This window comes from Lycium barbarum, chromosome 1 (assembly GCF_019175385.1).
Source record: "Lycium barbarum isolate Lr01 chromosome 1, ASM1917538v2, whole genome shotgun sequence".
Lineage (NCBI taxonomy): Eukaryota > Viridiplantae > Streptophyta > Magnoliopsida > Solanales > Solanaceae > Lycium > Lycium barbarum.
Genome location: NC_083337.1, coordinates 92,575,679 through 92,594,552, shown reverse-complemented (window position 1 = coordinate 92,594,552; position 18,874 = coordinate 92,575,679).

Genomic DNA, 18,874 nt, shown 5'->3' with positions numbered 1-18,874 from the left:
CGACCGGAACGATGCTACGGCTAAGATTTCTAGGCTAAGGATTCAATGTGAGCATGAAAGTAATAAGCTAGTTCTTGAACCTTATTTCTACTTCCTAGCTATGACACTATTTCCTAAGGATTCCCAAGCCTATGAGTTGACGCCTATGGTGCCATGATTCCATTCTATGTTTACTTTTGATACTATTCTCCGTTGGTAGTCTCGCCTTAAAATACATGTTCCTTCAAGGAGATACAAGGCGACCACGATTGTTCCATAATATAATCGGAGGTCACCGACCTTACGTCACTCCGATGGCTACCTGATTCTTCTTTGGGCTCTCCTGCGTGCCTATGTGACATATGTATATAAGATATGTAAATGCATATGAGACATGTAAATGTATGTAAGATATGTATATATATTTATAAAATATGTACATGACACACATATATGTATATGATAAAAGATCCAGAGCGCTATAGACGCTGATATATGCACATGATACACGTATATGTATATGATGAAAGAGCCAGAGCGCTATAGACGCTGATATACGTACATGATATATGCATATGTATACGGGGAAGATGGAGATAAGGGCAAAGCGTTATATACGCATATCCACCTGATCAGTTGGCATTACATGACATGACATCGTCCCGGACGCGGGATGCCCGGACGCGGGATGTGTATATTTATGGTTAAATGGATCGGCTGCCGACGCCTCGGCAATATGACAAGTTCTATTTATATATATATATATATATATATACGAACAGGAAAAGATTTCCAAAGGGAAGCTAAGAATACATGGTATCCGCCAAAGGGCATTTATATGTACAGGTTAACTTTCCACCTCATGACATGCGCTATGTTTCTTTTATGTTATTATCCTTGTTCTACATCTTCCGTATGTTATTATTAGTGCCTTGCATACTCAGTACATTACTCGTACTGACCCCTCTTCTTCGGGGGGGGGGGGCTGCGTTTCATGCCGCGCAGGTACTCCCAGATGATTAGAAGACCTTACTGAAGATGTTCCAGCGGAGATGGCGAACTCCATTTGTCCTAGAGAATTGCCAAGTCCAAGTATATGCTATGATGTTTTGTTCTATGTTAGAGACTTTGCGGACAAAGCAATGGGTATTGGGTTGTCAGTCTGTAAGCGGCTCCAGCAGCCGATATATTATTATGTTTCATGTCACGAGCCTTATATGATGTCAGATTTTACTTATGAAGAAAAACAAATAGTTAGGAGAGCTTACTATGTATTTCTTTCTTAAGTGGTTCAAGAGTTTCTATATGTAACAAGAGTCAGCGGGTTCGCTCGGCTCCAGATATGGGGTCGGGTGCCCATCACACCCTAGTAATGTTGGGGTGTGACAGCGCCTCTGCCTTCAGGTCGTGCACTCGAACCAGATGATAAATATAGCCCTTTCTGACCATCTTCTTTTCCTTGAGGTATGAAATAAACTTACCCCTCGGCGATGCTGTATTTCCCATCCATTCTATAATTGGCTCGCCTGGGAACTGAAATCGGACTATCTTGCCTCTACAATCAACGCTAGCATAACAAGAAGCTAACCAATCCATACCCATAATAGCATTAAACTCAGTCATATCTAGCTCTATCAAATTTTCCTTAGTGCAACGACTATATATGATCACCGAACAATCTCTATATACTCGTCTTGCTATAACAGAGTCTCCTACTGGCGTGGCTACCTCAAATGGTTCAATCAACTCAGGTTTTATTCCGATTCTACTAGCAACAAAGGGAGATATATATGTTAAGGTGGAGCCTTGATCAATCAATGCATATACGTCCCGAGAGAAAATTGATAATATACCTGTAACCACATTTGGTGACGCCTCATGATCCTGCCTACTAGCCAAAGCATATATGCAGTTCGAAGGACAGCTAGAACTGGAAGCTCCGCCACGGCCTCGACCACGGCCTGCTGGTGTCTGAATACCTTGCCCCATAGGGCGCATAGCCACAGAAGAAGATGAACAAGCAACTGACACAATAGGCTGAGCTGCACCACCTGGACCACCCCCATACAGACACTCCCTCATGATATGGCCTTGACAGCCGCAAGAAAAACAAGCACCTGTAGCGAGACGGCATTCCCCCAGATGGCGCCTGCCGCACCGAGGGCACTGAGGCATAGATGGTCTCGTCTGGCTTAAACCTCTGCACAACTGCGAACCCGAAGTCCTGGAGCTCTGACCAGCTCCTGAATACCCCGTGCTGTCAAATCTCCTACCAGTGAACTGTGAGGGTGCACTCCATGCTGGCTGAGAAGGATATCTACTATGATGCTGCTGGGGCTGCCCGCCTCGAAACTCGCCAGAATACCCAGCTGATCTAGCTCTCTTATACTGACCCCTGTCATGATCTCTCTCGGGCTGACGTCCTCTATGTCGGTCCTCTACCCCCTGTGCATATGCCTGCACTCGAGCAATATCCATACCGGGCTGAGAAGCCATTATCATATAACTATCGATCAAATAACGGTCCAGCCCTATCACATAATAATGCACCCTATCAGCCATATCAGCTACAATAGTGGGTGCATGTCTAGCCAACGAATCAAACTCAAGGCTATAATCTCGAACACTCCTGCCATTCTGCCTCAGGTGTAGGAATTTATCAACTCTGACTCACCTCATCTCCGGAGGTAGAAAGTGGCCAAGAAAGGCCTCTGTGAACTCATCCCACACCGCTGGAGGAGCACCCTCGCCCTTAGATAATTCGCAGGACTCATACCAATTAACCGCTACATCTCGTAACCGATATAAAGCCAGCTCGACAGACTCAGTCTCAGAAGCTCTAATTATCCTCAACGTACGCTGCATCTGCCGAATAAATTCCTGGGGATCCTCCCCGGGCTTTGACCCGTAGAACTCTGGAGGATTACAAGTCAAGAAATCACGAGCCCTTAAACTATCATGTCTGTCCGCATAATCACCTCCCAACCCGTGCCTGCGGGCCTGCCCTGCCACTAGTCTGATCAATAATTGAACTGCCTCTCTTATAGCCCCATCCTCCGCCCCTGGCTGAGGAGCTGGAGGCTCGGGTACTGGACCCTCTGAATCTAGCGGTGGTGCCGCCCCCTGACTTGCAGCTGCTGCTACTCTACGCTCCTCTGGTAGTGGCGGTGTAGCAGAGCTCGCTGACTGGAGCACAGCCTCAGACGCAAGTTGGCCACGAGCCCTAGTAATTCTCCGGGTCAGGCTGGTCTCTCCAGCCACTGATTTGCCCTTCTGGGCAGCTGTTGCTTTCTTTGGGGGCATCGCTGTAAACATAACAATCTGTTAGGGAGGATTTAACCTGTTAATACAGCTCTATCGCACGATCTAGAGTAAGAAGGAAAGGTAACATCCTAAATGTCCTGTAGCTTCCTGTTTATAGATGTGGTGCACAACACATCGATAAACAAGACTCTACTAGACACGGTCTGTAGACACTCCGAGGATGAACCGCTCTGATACCACTTTTGTCACGACCCAACCCCGTAGGCCGTGACTAGTGCCCGAGCTGGACACTCGTATACACCTGTTAACTATAACTGTTCACGACTAGCATAATAAAAAACTTATATATACATAAAAAAGGCAGGACGTCATCTCAAAACTGTCGCATATATATATATATATATATATATATATATATATATATATATATATATATATATATATATATGTGCCATAGCAACCTGTCTCCTGAGGAGTTACAACTTTCAACAGATAATATCGCACATAAGCCGGCAAGGCTGTCACAATATAGGGGGAACGTCCCATCCATACACGAGCCAACAAGGATACCATAACACACGGCTTCCAAAACACATACGTATATGCGTCTACGCAAGCCGACAAGGCCGCCACTACACACAACATCCCAAAACATATATATGCGCAAGCCGACAAGGCTGCCACTACGAATGGGTACGCCCCAAAACATAAGTTATATATACACAACTAAACTGCAACTATATACAGACCCACACATATGTCTACAGACCTCTAAGAGTAACGACAGTATCATATGACGGGACAGGGCCCCGCCGTACCCCTGGACGGACACATATATACAACAACAGGGATCTATACCACAAGCCAGGCTCCGGAACAAGAGAGCACTCCAAGATAGCTGAACAGATATCCTAAGCTGGTGGATCACCAAAACGAGCGTCTATACCTGCGGGCATGAAACGCAGCCCCCGAAGAAAGGGGGTCAGTACGGAATATGTACTGAGTATATAAGGCATTAAATATAGTAAAGAGGATCATAATTGAAACAGAGATTACCAGAAATAGGTATGACTTTTAAAACATCAATACACTTGCCTCATGAAATGAAAGTCATGCATATCAATATCATATATCATATATATAACGTGTCCCGACCCTCTAGTGAGGGACTCGGTGAATAAAGTCATCATGTGCCCTCCTGGCCACTATAACATATCATCATATCATCATATATATATATATATATAACGTGTCCCGGCCCTCTAATGAGGGACTCGGTGAATAATACAGTGAAACTGTGCACGAAAACATGTCCTGGCCCAGGACTCAGTGAAAGATATAACAACGGTAAGCACGAGCAGAGTAGTAAGCAACCATACGCATATAAATCATTTCTTAAGACTCAATAGATAAGTAGACAAATCAACGCTCGAGTAACAAACGATAGTCATATTACATATTCTTTGAATGTCATTATAGAATCTTTTAGGAATAGGAACTTTTATGCATCGTTTACTACCCAATCACATAGAAGACTCGAGGGCAGTAGCTCGACTATTCTAAGAATTCTAATATCAAGAAGTGAATAAGAATCATAAAACATGCTCGGAACTTATGAATAGAGTTACCCCGAAGCTCATATCGTGTCATACTTACATCTAGAACATGCCAAAAGAAAGAAGGGATGGGCTTTACATACCTTTAGCGTTTACTCGCAACACAACACGTATACGCTGCCCAATAGTATCTCAACCTATATTAGGACGTCAAGAACTACGATTAAACTACGAAGAGATTCAAAACGCATTCTAATGTTAGTAACTCCTTTCTAGACAATTAGATGACGTTTCGCTTATATTCAAACCAACTACACACAACCAAACCATCACTAATCATGCATTCAAGTATCAACCCGAGACCATTCAAACATGACTCGAGGACACTCCGAACAGCCCGTACAACACTCCAAAACAGCCCAACTAACACGCAATACAACGTATAATCTTCCAAGTTCGACAAGAATAACAACAACACATTCTTTTCTTCCAATTTCATGAACTATGCCAACAATCCACACGTTATAATATTATTCATATAAATGCAAGAAACTATATTAACATCATATTAGCTTCTACAACAACCCACAAACAATTACAACTCCAACTTGAACCATTAAGCCTTCATTCTCACCATACAATCCATAACAACAACAACCAAAATTCCAAGCAAAATCAATTCACCCTTTCATGTACAAACAACCCCTACATGGCCTCAACACCATCACACATAGTTCTATGAATTTCATTCATTTCAACACACTACAACACGTTCAAACCACCCTTAATATATGCAAAAGAAAGTTAAACGTTACCTTAAACACTTGACTTCTGAACTTGACTAGCATTTGTGCCTTGAATTTAATACTTGTTCTTGCTATCTAGGATCATTCCCACATTGTTATACACCTTCCAAAGGGTTGAAATGGCTGAAAATCCGATTTTTTTTATCAACAATTGAGCTTCAATTTTTGCTCAACCATGGCCGAATGCCTTCTCTCACTATCTCTATGTTTTCTATTTTGTTGAAGATGAAGAAATGAATCCTTAGTCATCAAATTTCATTATATATGCAACTCATATTGGTGACACATGTCTAGCCCTTAACATGTGTCGCATTGACATCCAAGGACCAATCGGATTTTGCCCCATGTGTGGGGCCCACTTAATGCACTAATGACTTGATTAATATTAGTTAATCACTAATCCCCACTTAATAATCTATTAATGGTTAATTAATCCCTAATCTCCAACAATATTTCTATACCAAATAAAATTTATAAGCACTTGTGCATCGAAACAAAATCGAAAGTTGAAAGTCTCTACCTCGTATCCCAAAATAGTATTGTCCTTGACTTGTCGCGATTAGCTTAAAATATCCCAATGTACAAAAATACGGGATGTAACAGGTGCTTGGTTGAGTGGGACATATGTCATTATGGCTGGACATGTGTCACCAATATGGGCAACATATATATAGCAAATTGATGACCAAACTTATTCATAATTCATCATTCACAATTAAATTGAACAAGAGAGAGAAGCTCTCATCTTCACCAAATAGAGAAAGAGAGTCACGGCTATGGCAGCAGCCCTTGAAGCTCACGGCCAGCCTTTTTTTTTACACTAATAAGTTGCTAATCTTCACCTTGAATTGAAGAAAGAAGTATGACCAACCATGGCTTCCAAGCTCACGGCCATGGCAGCCCTTGATCAACCCATGTTTTTATGGTAAAAGAAGCAAATTCCTAAGGTATTCTAAGTATTAAAAGGAGCAGCAAGGTTAGGGATTTAAATTGAAGAAGCTGAAGTGGTGCGAATTGTGAAAGCTATTGTAGGTCTGTCCAAATTAAATTTTAGGTAAGATTTCTTCCTTTGTCATGAAATTGGAGTTAATGATGTGATAATGGAGAGATTAAATTGTATTAAGTGGAATTGGAAGTAAGAAAATTGCATGATTAAGTGTTGGTGTTGAAATGGACAGAATTGAGTTGTTTAAATTAGAATTGGTTTGATTGTTGTTGTTGTTATTATTGTTATGAATTATGTGCTAAAAGTGAAGGAATTGTATATGTTAATGTTAAGATTCCATTGGGCCATGTTGGGGATGTTATAATAAAAAAAATGGTGGATTAATTTCAATAAATGTTGTCATTATTGTTGTCGTTGACTATATGATGAAAGTGAAGGAATTTGATATTGAAAGTAATAGTTGTATTGCATTCGAGAAGGATTTGGTTCTGGTTGTGTTGTTGTTCTTGTTGTAATTATGGACTATTGTAAGGTCGTGGAGATGAAGTGTTGTGGCTATAGATTATTAAGAGTAATTTGAATTTGTCGTAGTCGTTATGTTAAAGATTATGGAATGTCGTAATGTGTGGGCTGATTTGGAATGTTGTGCGGACTGTCTCGGAACATTCTTGAAGCTTGTTTTGGCTAATCTTGATATAGTACTTGAACGTGTGGTAGTTGATGTCGTTGTCGTGTTGTTGTTGTTACTGTCGATGTGGTTGTTGTCGTGTAGGTGGTTGGTGGTTGATTGAGTTTTTTATGGGATGGAATTTAAAGATTTGATATGATTATTTCTGTTATCGTTGTTGTTGGTATTGTTGTGATAATCGAAGATTAATTGGAAGTTCGGGTTAGGCAAGTTATGTAGAGGAAATGCTGCCCGATTTCCGTTAAGTTCTTAACTAATCAAGAAGTATGAATTAAGAAGTGATTCCCATAAGTGATTGGTTGTAAATTTATAAGTTTGGGAAGTCGTAGTTTATTGAAAATAGTGTTACTCTCATATTAAATAGGCTAAAGGAAGTGACGAAGCAAGCTTGGTTACGGTTGATCTACGACGGGTATGTAAAGCTATCATTTCTTTCTTTTGGCATGATTTTTATGAAATGAACAATCGACGAATGTATAAGCTCCTATTCTTATAGACACTAGGATGGCTAATGTCCTTGATTTCCATAAGCTATGTCATGTTATTTTGATACGTGTCTATGATTCCGGAGGTTCTATTTGATAAAATCTATCGTGACATTCAAAGAACACTTGACATGACTGTCGTCTTTGATACTCGAGAGTTAGTTCATTCTACATATTCCATGATACTCGAGTGTTAGTTCATTCTACATATTCCATTGAGTCACGAATGATGATTTAGTTTGCATATGATTGCTCACTACTCTGCTCGTGCATGTTGTCATTATATCTATCACCGAGTCCCTGGCCGGTTTTGTATTCGTGCACAGTTTCACTGCATTTTTCACCGAGTCCCTCACTAGAGGGCCTGGTACGGTATATGTATATGATGATATGATGATATGAGGATATGATTATGGCACCGAGTCCCATGATGGGCCGGGTATGGTATACGTGTACATGACTTTATTCATCGAGTCCCATAATGGGCCGGGTATGATATATGATAATGATATGCATGATTTTATTTCGTAAGGCACAGGTACAGTGATTTCTTGATTATCATACTTGTCTCCTGGAATCTCTACTTCAGTTATGATCTTCCTTAATGTATTTCATGCTCTATATACTCAGTACATATCTCGTACTGACCCCCTTTCTTCGTGGGGCTGCGTTTCATGCCCGCAGGTGCAGATACTCGCTTTGGTGATCCTCCAGCTTAGGACTTCTACTCAGCTATCTTGGAGTGCTCCATTGTTCCGGAGCCTAGACTTTTGGGTACAGATCCTTTTGATGTGTATATATGTTTATCCAGGGGTACGGCGCCCTGTCCCGTCATATTTCATTGTTGATACTCTTAGAGGTCTGTAGACATATGTGTGGGTTGTGTATAAGTTGGTTCAGCTGTGTCTATACGATGTGCTATGGATATTGATATGTTGTAGTAGCCTTGTCGGCTTGCGGATGATATTGATATGTTGTGGCAGCCTTGTTGGCTTGCGTATGATATTGATATATAGTGGCAGCCTTGTCGGCTTGTGTATCATATTATGTTTTGATTAGTTGTGACTCCTCAGGAGACAGGTTATCTGAGTATGTGTATATATGATGACGTTATGAACCTCTGCAGTTCCTTTGTAAGTTTCCATATTGATTTTAGCTTCAGTTTGACTATGTATAACAGGTACGTATATGAGTGTCCAAGTCGGGCACTAGTCATGGCCCACGGGGTTGGGTCGTGACATGATGCGTGATTATCCCTCGATGAGTGGCAGAGATAGGGCTTAACCTACAACATCAGTAGTTGGTTCTTTTTTATCTGTGCGCCCGTAGGGCGGACTCCCCATATTTCAGCACGCCGTGGCAGGGGCAGAGGGGGAGCATCCTGTTCAGGTGGCTCCTAGCCCCGTATTTATGCTTTAGCCGGACGCCAGGATCTCGAGTCCTCCCCTGATGTGGTTACAGGTATACTATCCATATTCTATCACGATGTTTATCCATTGATTGATTCGGGTTCTACCTTGTTGTATATTAATCCTTATATTGCTGGTTGTATTGGGGTGAAACCCGAGCTAATTAAGCCTTTTGAGGTGTCCACTCCTGTTGGCTACCCGGTAATCGCTAGACAAGTATATAGAAATTGTGTAATTGTGGTATGTGATCGTCAGACTACAGTTGATTTGATTGAGCTACAAATGTTGGATTTTGATGTGATTATGGGCATGGATTCGTTGGCCTCTTGTTATGCTAATGTAGAATGCAGGACAAAGATACTTCGGTTTCAATTCACAGGAGAACCGATGCTTGAATTGAAGGGTAACGCAGCATCCCTGAGGGGTAGGTTTAGTTCCTATTTCAAGGCAAGAAAAATGATTGCTAAGGGCTACATTTATCATTTAGTCTGAGTTCATCACACCGGAGCAAAGCTGCCAACTCTTCAAACCATCCCGGTAGTAAAGGAGTTTCCGGATGTATTTCTGGATGAACTTCCAGGACTTCCACCCGAACGAGAGATTGATTTTACTATTGATGTACTGCCGGACACTGAACCCATATCTATTCCCCCTTACAGAATGGCTCCTGTGGAATTGAAGGAGCTAAAGGCAAAACTGAAAGATTTGCCTGAGAAGGGATTCATTAGACCCAGTTCGTCGCCATGGGGAGCACCTTTCTTATTCATAAGAAATAAAGATGGTTCTTTGAGAATGTGCATCGACTATAGGCAGTTGAACAGGGTGACGATAAAGAATAAATATCCTCATCCGATAAACGATGATTTGTTTGACCAATTACAGGGTGCCAAGTGGTTTTCCAAGATTGATATGAGATCGAGGTATCATCAAGTGAGAGTTAGAGAAAAAGATATTCCAAAAATGGCTTTTAGAACTAGATATGGCCATTATGAATTTCGAGTGATGTCATTTAGGATAAGTAACGCTCCGGCAGTGTTTATGAATCTGATGAATAATGTGTTCAGACCTTTCCTGGATCTATTTGTAATCGTGTTCATTGACGACATTCTGGTATATTCTGGTCAGAAGCAGAGCATGCAGATCACCTACGTACTATCCTTGGAATTCTTCGGACTCGTGAATTGTATGCTAAATTTTCAAAGTGTAAGTTCTGGTGGAATTCTTTAACTTTTTTGGGTCATATTATCTCTGCTGATGGCATTCGGGTTGATACTCAGAAGATTGAAGCTGTGAAGACATGACCAAGGCCTACGACACCTATAGAGGTCCGTAGCTTTTTGGGGTTAGCAGGTTATTATAGAAGATTTGTGGAAGGATTTTCTTTGATTTCTGCACCATTGACGAAGCTAACTCAGAAATCGGCAAAGTTTCAATGGGCCGATGCTCGTGAGTGGAGTTTCTAGGAATTGAAAGATAGATTGACTTCAGCCCCAGTTGTAACACTTCTAGAAGGATCAGAAGGTTATGTTGTTTATTGTGATGCCTCCGGTGTCGGATTGGGCTGTGTGTTGATGCAGCATGGATAGGTTATAGCCTATGCCTCCAGACAATTGAGGAAACATGAGAAGAATTATCCGACCCATGATCTTGAACTAGCTGCGGTTATTCATGCACTAAAGATATGGAGACATTATTTGTATGGTGTTCACGTTGATATCTATACAGATCACAAGAGTTTTCAGTACATTTTCAAGCAAAAGGAGTTGAATCTACGGCAAAGGCGATGGTTAGAGCTGCTGAAAGACTATGATGTGAGTATTCTATACCATCCAGGAAAGGCCAATGTGGTGGCTGATGCGCTTAGCCGTAATTCTATAGGCAGCCTATGTGAGCTCCACCAGCTAGCTAGCCTAGGAGTTCGTTTAATTGAGTTACGTAATGCAGGAGTTGGTGTTCACAACCCAACTGTTTTATCCTTAGACATGGAAGTGAAAAGGCGCAAATATGAAGATCCCCAGTTGCGCCACTATAGAGATACAGTTCCCCAGAAAGAGGAGTCACCATTTGAGATTTCTGTAGACAGTATTCTCTGGAACCGAGGCAGGCTATGTGTTCCAGATGTTGCCGGACTTCATCGTCAAATTCTGAAAGAAGCTCATTACTCTCATTATTCTATACATCCAGGAGCAACAAAGATGTATCATGATCTTAAGTCAGTATATTGGTGGGATGGAATGAAGAAGGACATAGCAAAATTTGTAGCTCAATGCCCGAATTGCCAACAAGTGAAAACTGAACATCAAAATCCAGGAGGATTGTTACAAGCCATGGATATTCCAACCTGGAAATGGGAGGTGATCAACATGGATTTTATTGTAGGTTTTCCTCGTTGTCGGCGTAAGTATGACTCCATATGGGTAATTGTTGATAGACTCACGAAATCAGCCCATTTTCTTCTAGTCAAAGCCACATATTCAGCAGAAGACTATGCAAGGTTGTATCTTAAAGAAATAGTGTGACTTCATGGTGTCCCATCATCTATTATCACATATAGAGGAGCACAATTTACTGCTAAATTCTAGAAATCCTTTTAAGAAGGTTTGGAAACTCAAGTGGGGCTCAGCACTGTATTTTATCCACAGACTAATGGACAAGCAGAACGCACTATTCAGACCTTAGAAGATATGCTGCGGTAATGTATATTAGATTTCGGAGGCAATTGGGATGATCATTTTCCCCTTATTCAATTTGCCTACAACAACAATTATCATTCTGGCATCCAGATGGCTCCGTATGAAGCTCTATATGGAATGAAATGTAGATCACCAATCAGATGGTTTGAAGTGGGAGAAGCACAACTAATAGATCAAGAACTGATTCAACAAGCGGTGGAAAAAATCAAACTTATCCGAGACCGATTGTTGACAGCCTAGAGTTGTGAGAAATCTTATGCGGATAATCGTCGGCGAAATTTGGAATTTCAAGTTACTGATTGGGTATTCCTGAAGGTGTCGCCGATGAAAAGTGTAATGATATTCGGAAAAAAGGGTAAACTCATTCCTCGGTATATTGGGCCTTACAAGGTTGTACGCAAAGTAGGCCAAGTGACTTACGAGTTAGATCTGCCTCCAAGACTTGAATCAATTAATCCAGTTTTCCATGTGTCAATGCTCCATAAATGTGTTGGAGATCCATCTAGAATCGTGCCAGTGGATGATTTTCAAGATACCGAAAGGTTGGCTTATGAAGAGGTACCCATTGCCATACTAGATAGGCAAGTGCAGAGATTAAAAACAAATGAGGTAGCCTCAGTTAAAGTCTTGTGGAGAGTCAATAACCGAGAGGAAATGACTTGGGAAGCGGAAAAAGATATGAAATCAAAATATCCGCATATGTTTCCACCCCCAGAAGAGGTTCAAGACGAGACGCCATTATCCCTAAGTATGAAATGCTTCTTTTATTGCTTTTGGGTCGTGTGTGGCCATGTTTTCTCGTTGTTGTTATTGTAGCCCTGTGAGGCTATGTTATTTTGGTTGCTGTGACAGGATTATAGTGCCATATTACAGGGGAAACTCCAGCAAAATATTTGTAGAATTTTCGAGAACTTAACATTCACCTGTAACTCTGGCGAAATTTTTGTAGAATTCCCGAGAACTTAACATTTGTCAATGTTACACCTCGGACATTTCGCGTCGTCGTGTGGGGATTAAACTAGTGTAAGTTAAGGTGTGCATCAAGTCCTTATAAGTGAGAAGGGATATTTTATAATTCTAATTAAGATTCCAAAGACATTTGAGGCAAGGGAAGAAAGTTCGTCAAAGAAAAGTGAGGTATAAGTCATGTTTGGGGAAGAGGTTTTGAAATGTGTCGAGCTAAAAATTAGTTAGTAAGATCATGAGGATGAGTGATAAGGTTCGTTAGATTGTTAATGAAGTGTTAAACAAGTTCTAAGAAGGTTCCATAAGGATTGGAGATCAAACGAATCAACGAGAACAACTTTGGAAAAAGGTGGGTTATACGGCTATTTATATGGTCCGTATAACTTTATACAGTCCGTATAATGGTCCATATAATTGTCACAGTGAGAGGTGATCACTGGGAGTATGATACGGTCACTTATACGGACCGTATAAGTGTCCGTATAAATCCAAGCGGTCAGATTTTGTTTTTTCATATAAAGATGATCCAAAGTTCTTATTTTCATTTCTCATTTCCTCCACACTTCTTGAAACCTCTATAACCCTCTATACACATTATTAACACAAGTTCAAGGGAGATCAAAGATCAAATACCAAAAATTGGTGGAATCAAGTGCAAAGATGTTAGCTAGGGTTATGGGAAGCTAGAAATTCCTTTGTAATTGAAGTTGGAGTTTTCTCCAAGTGATGTATTTTCATCCAAATCCCATTCCTACATAATCAAAGGTGAGTTTCTCATTTATTTCATGTTATTAAGAGTGTTGTATGGCTGAAAGACTTGGATTATGGAAGAAAATAGAGTATGAAGTGTAATTATGGAAAATGTGAAATTCATGAATGGTAACATGACATGAATCATAGTTCTTGCTATGCCATGAGCATAATCTTGTTATGAATGATATTAAAGATGTCGAAGAAGCATTATATGTGAATGAATATGACATTGTGTTGTAATTATGGTTGTATATACCCTTGAAGGGGAATTGTGAGAATTGTATAATGCTTAACTTGAAGAGTTTTATTGATTATGATATTGTGGGTGTTATTGATGATGTTGGGAGTTGGTTATTATATGGAGGAAGTTGTCGAAACAAAGGAAGCACTACCCAATTTTCGTTAGCCTTTTTGTCGTTTTAACCTAGACTTAAGTTAAGTGTGTTTCTAATGACCTAACCTTAGTACAAATTCTCTTGAATGTAGGGTTGTGAGCTTGTAAGGAGAGCGCTTAGTCGTTAAGGAGACGAAAAGGCATGTAAGGCTAGTCCCCTTCTTTCAAAGGCATGAATTCTATGTTACTATTTCTTTTCTATATTCCATAATCTTATTACATCCTAAGAGTTGAAAGTTCATGATTCTCAAGAATTTCTTATGAAATAAAGATGAGATATGTTTCATGATAATGATGATGAATGATGCAAAAATGAGCCTGATAATCTTATCTTTATGATTTCATTGATGTTGGTCCTAATTGTTGTCTAACCTTATGACATTAGTTCCTTCAAGGCGATACATAGCGACAATGACTATTTCATAATGTAATCGGAGGTTACTGACCTCATGTCACTCCGATGGAGTCATAACTTTCATTTGGGCACTCATGCATGCTTTATGTTATTTTCATATATGATCTCACTGTGCCTACATGGCCGGGCAGTATAACACCACACCGCCCTCTAGGCGGCCGGGCAAACACACCACTGCAGTGGGCAGCTTACACCCCGGACGCGGGAGGCCTGGACGCCGGCTAATGATGATCACACCGTACCTATATGGTCGGGCAGCTTATATATGTAAGATATGATATTATTTTTATTATAAAAGTTGACATGCATGACTCTGCCTCAAGAGGCAATCAGTTACAGGTTTGCAGACATTTTATGCTCCTTTATTTCATTATTATGCTGTTGTACATGCCTTGCATACTCAGTACATCGTTCGTAATGACATTCTTTTTCTTTGGACGATGTGTTCATGCCCACAGGTAGACCGGGAGATAGTGCAGACGCTTAGGAGCTTACTCAGCAGATTTGCAGGAGCACTCCACTACATCGCAGTCGCCATTTCTTAGAATATTCTTTGTGTATATATTAGGGCATGGCGGGGTCTTGTCCTAACCTTATGTTTTCAGTACTCTAGCTAGAGGCTCATAGATACATGTGTGTGGGTTGTAGATGCTATGTTACTTCTTCATTGTATATTATGTACATCATTTTTGTATCCTCAAGGGATCATGCATATATATTCATGCTTGGGAGATTTGGGAATTGGTTTATGACAAGTCCTATGTTGTAATTGTTACACTCTGGAAACTTTCGTGTTACCGAGACTATAGACGGCTTAGTATGAGCTCAAAGGACAGTAAAGTTATACAAGGATTAGGGATGAATATTATATTATATGAGTATAAGAATAAAATATATATGATATTTTGAGACCATATGGTGTAAACCAGTCAATACGTTATTTGATTAATAACCCTCGTGACCGTAAGTTCAGGTGGGGCCCAAATGTTGGAGTTTTATAAAGGACATATGAAAAGTGATATGAGCAGTACATGGAAAGTTGAGCAAGTCTTAAGAAGGACCCTTAAGCCAAATATGTGCATAAGCCCTCCAAAAGGATGATTTTGAGGATATGTTTTCGGATGATTTTACTTGAAGGGCCAAAACACTATTATAAGTTGGAATTTGGAAACACACAAAAAATGAAAGTTGTAGATACTTGAAAGAGCTTTCTAACCATAGGTCGTGGGCCCACATATGATATCAGGATCAAGAGTTATGGCCATTTTAAGATAAAGACTCCAAGCTGCCAATTTGCTTCCGCGGGTCCCACTTGAGAAGGTCGGTAGAACCGACTTATGAGGGCTATAAATACCCCCATTAACTCCATATTTTCAGAATTTTACATTCTCAATAGTCCTATAAACTTCCCAACACAACCCCCAAACATTTATAGCCCATTCAATCAAGAATTTAACAAGATTTCACCAAACTAGTCCATGAAAGGTGATTGTTCTTGCTTCTACTTGATGTTGTGGTAAGTTTGGCCTTGAAGAAAGTTGGTCTGGCTGAATTTATTTAAGTATAAGGAATGTTCTTCATCCTACTCTTATGTTGAGTTGATTTGAAGGTTTAGCCAGTCTTAGAAGTGAAAATAATTATGGAGGAAAGATCATAAAGTGTCGTGTTGTAGTTGTTGTGTTTATGGACTGTTTTGAGCATGTTATGGCCATATGGATGATTTACATGTATAGATATAGTATCTAATGTTATTGGTGTGTTGATGAGGTTATGCTCCTTGATTACGAAGAAAGGAAGTGTATATTGTTGTTGTATGTTTAAAAACATCGTGTGGGATGTTTTATGGAATATATTGGTATTGATAATATTGTTGTTGATGTTGGTATTGTTATTGTTGTTATTCGTTGCTGGATTGTGATTTCAGGCCAGGCATATAAACAGGGGAGATGCTGCCCGAATTCCGGCAGATTCTAAATGGATTTAAATTGAAGGCTTAAGACAAGCGTATGATGTGAGCCTAACAATAGTGTGGATGGTTTTATATGTAGATTTCAAGACATGAGGTAGGTTGGAAAGTCGAGAAGTAAGCTTCCAGGTATGTTAAGGCTATCCTTTCATTCTTTTTGGCATGATTTATGACACGTGTGAAGCGTAATGATATCCATAATTAATCCACTCCTAGATGTAGGATATTCGAGTTCCTTGACTTCTTATGTCCCGAAGGGGCATCCATTAGTTGTACGATTTCACAACGATGTCTAATTCCCGAAGGGGACATTCTTAAGGTTCTTATTGCCATGCATTTCACATTTTTTTTTCTGAGTCTCGAAGGAGACAAATGAAAAGGGGAAGAATTTCCCATTTTTGAGAAAAAGGGGAAGAAGTTCCCATTTTTATGAAAAGGGAAGAAGTTCCCGTTTTGAACTAAAAGTTGCTCCAAAGGGAGTCATTTGATGGTTTCCAAATATTTTCACGCATTTTCATATTTACATACATGCACGACAACATTACATGGGGATGGGAAAAAGGGCTAAGGCATTATATACGCAAACCACCTGATCAGCTGGTATACGATGATTATGATGCCCGAAAGAGCTGTCCGAAGGGGCTGCGAGCAGGGCGAAGGCATGCATTATGTATATATATATATATATATATATATATATATATATATATATACACTAAATACTATATACTATATACACACGCATACTCATGTCGCATCAAAAGTTCATATGCACATACATGTTTATCAGAGTTGGTCACAGGTACCGATTGAGTCTATTACTCTTTTATCATCCAAGTGGAGATATATTGTTTCAGTTCTGCCTTACATACTCGGTACATTATTCGTACTGACGTCCCTTTGCCTGGCAGCGCTGCGATTCATGCCATGCAGGTGTATACAGATGAGTAGAAGACATTGGCTATAGGATGTTCCCAGGCTATCGACTGGATTGGTGAGCTCCATCTCAGTTCAGAGTGTGCCGAGTCACAATACTTATGTTATGGTATCTCGTGTATGTTAGAGACTGTCACGACCCAACCCCATGGGCCATGACTAGTGCCCGAGCTGGACACTCATATGCGTACCTATTAGATATAGCCAAATTGAAACTATGAACAATATGGAAACTTGCAAAAGAACTCCGAAGGTTCATAACGTCATCATATATATATGTCCAGATAACTGTCTCCTGAGGAGTCACAACTGATCAAATCATAAAATGATACGCAAGCCGACAAGGCTGCCACTACATACGAACATATCCATAGCACATCGTATAGACACAGCAGAACAAACTTATACACAACCCACACATATGTCTACAAACCTCTAAGAGTATCGATAGAGAAATCTGACGGGACAGGGCCCCGCCGTACCCGTGGGTAAACATATACGTACATCATAAGATCTATACCAAAAGTCTAGGCTCCGGAACAACAGAGCTCTCCAAGACAGCTGAGTGGAAGTCCTATGCTGAAGGGTCACCAAACCGACTATCTATACTTGCGGGCATGAAACGCAGCCCCCCCACCCCCCCGAAGAAAGGGGGTCAGTACGAGATATGTACTAAGTATATAAAGCATGAAATACAATAAAGAGGATCATAGCTGAAATACAGATTACCGGAAACAAGTATGACTTTTAAAATATCAATACACTTGCCTTATGAAATGACAATCATGCATATCAATATCATACATCATATCCGGCCCATTATGGGACTCGGTGAATAAGGTCACCAGATGCCATCCTTGGCGCCATAATCACATCATCACATCATCACACCACCACATTATATATATATATATATATATATATATATATATATATATATATATATATACATATACCGTATCTCGGCCCTCTAGTGAAGGACTCGGTGAACAATGCAGTGAAACTGTGCACGAGAACGTATCCTGGCCCGGGACTCAGTGAAAGATGTATTGAGGCATGCACGAGTAGAGTAGTGAGCAACCATATGAAAATTAAATCATATCTGAGACTCAATAAGATAATCAAAATGAACCATCATTTGAAAATTTAGACGATAGTCATATCAAGTACCTTTCGAATGTCACTACGGATTATATTAAAATAGAACTTCTAGAATCATATACACGTATCAAGACATAATGAAATAGATTCTGGAAGTCAAGAACATTAGCCATGCTAGTGGCTCTAAGAATAGGAGCTTCTTTGGAGTCATTTATATACATACGTCATCTGTTTGTTTCATAAAGATCATGCCAAAAAGAAAGAAGGGTTAGCTTTTACATACCTTTTATAGGTTAACCGTAACCAAGTTCGCTTCGTCGTCCCTTTAGCCTATTTAATATGAAAGTAACGCTATCGTTAGTAAACTATACTTTCTAGCTTATAAATCTACAACCAATCGCTTATAGGAATCATTCTTTAGTTCATACTTTCTTGATTAGGATTTTTGTTAGTTAAGAACTTAACGGAAATCGGGCAGCATTTCCCCGATATAACTCGCCCAACCCTAACTTCCAAT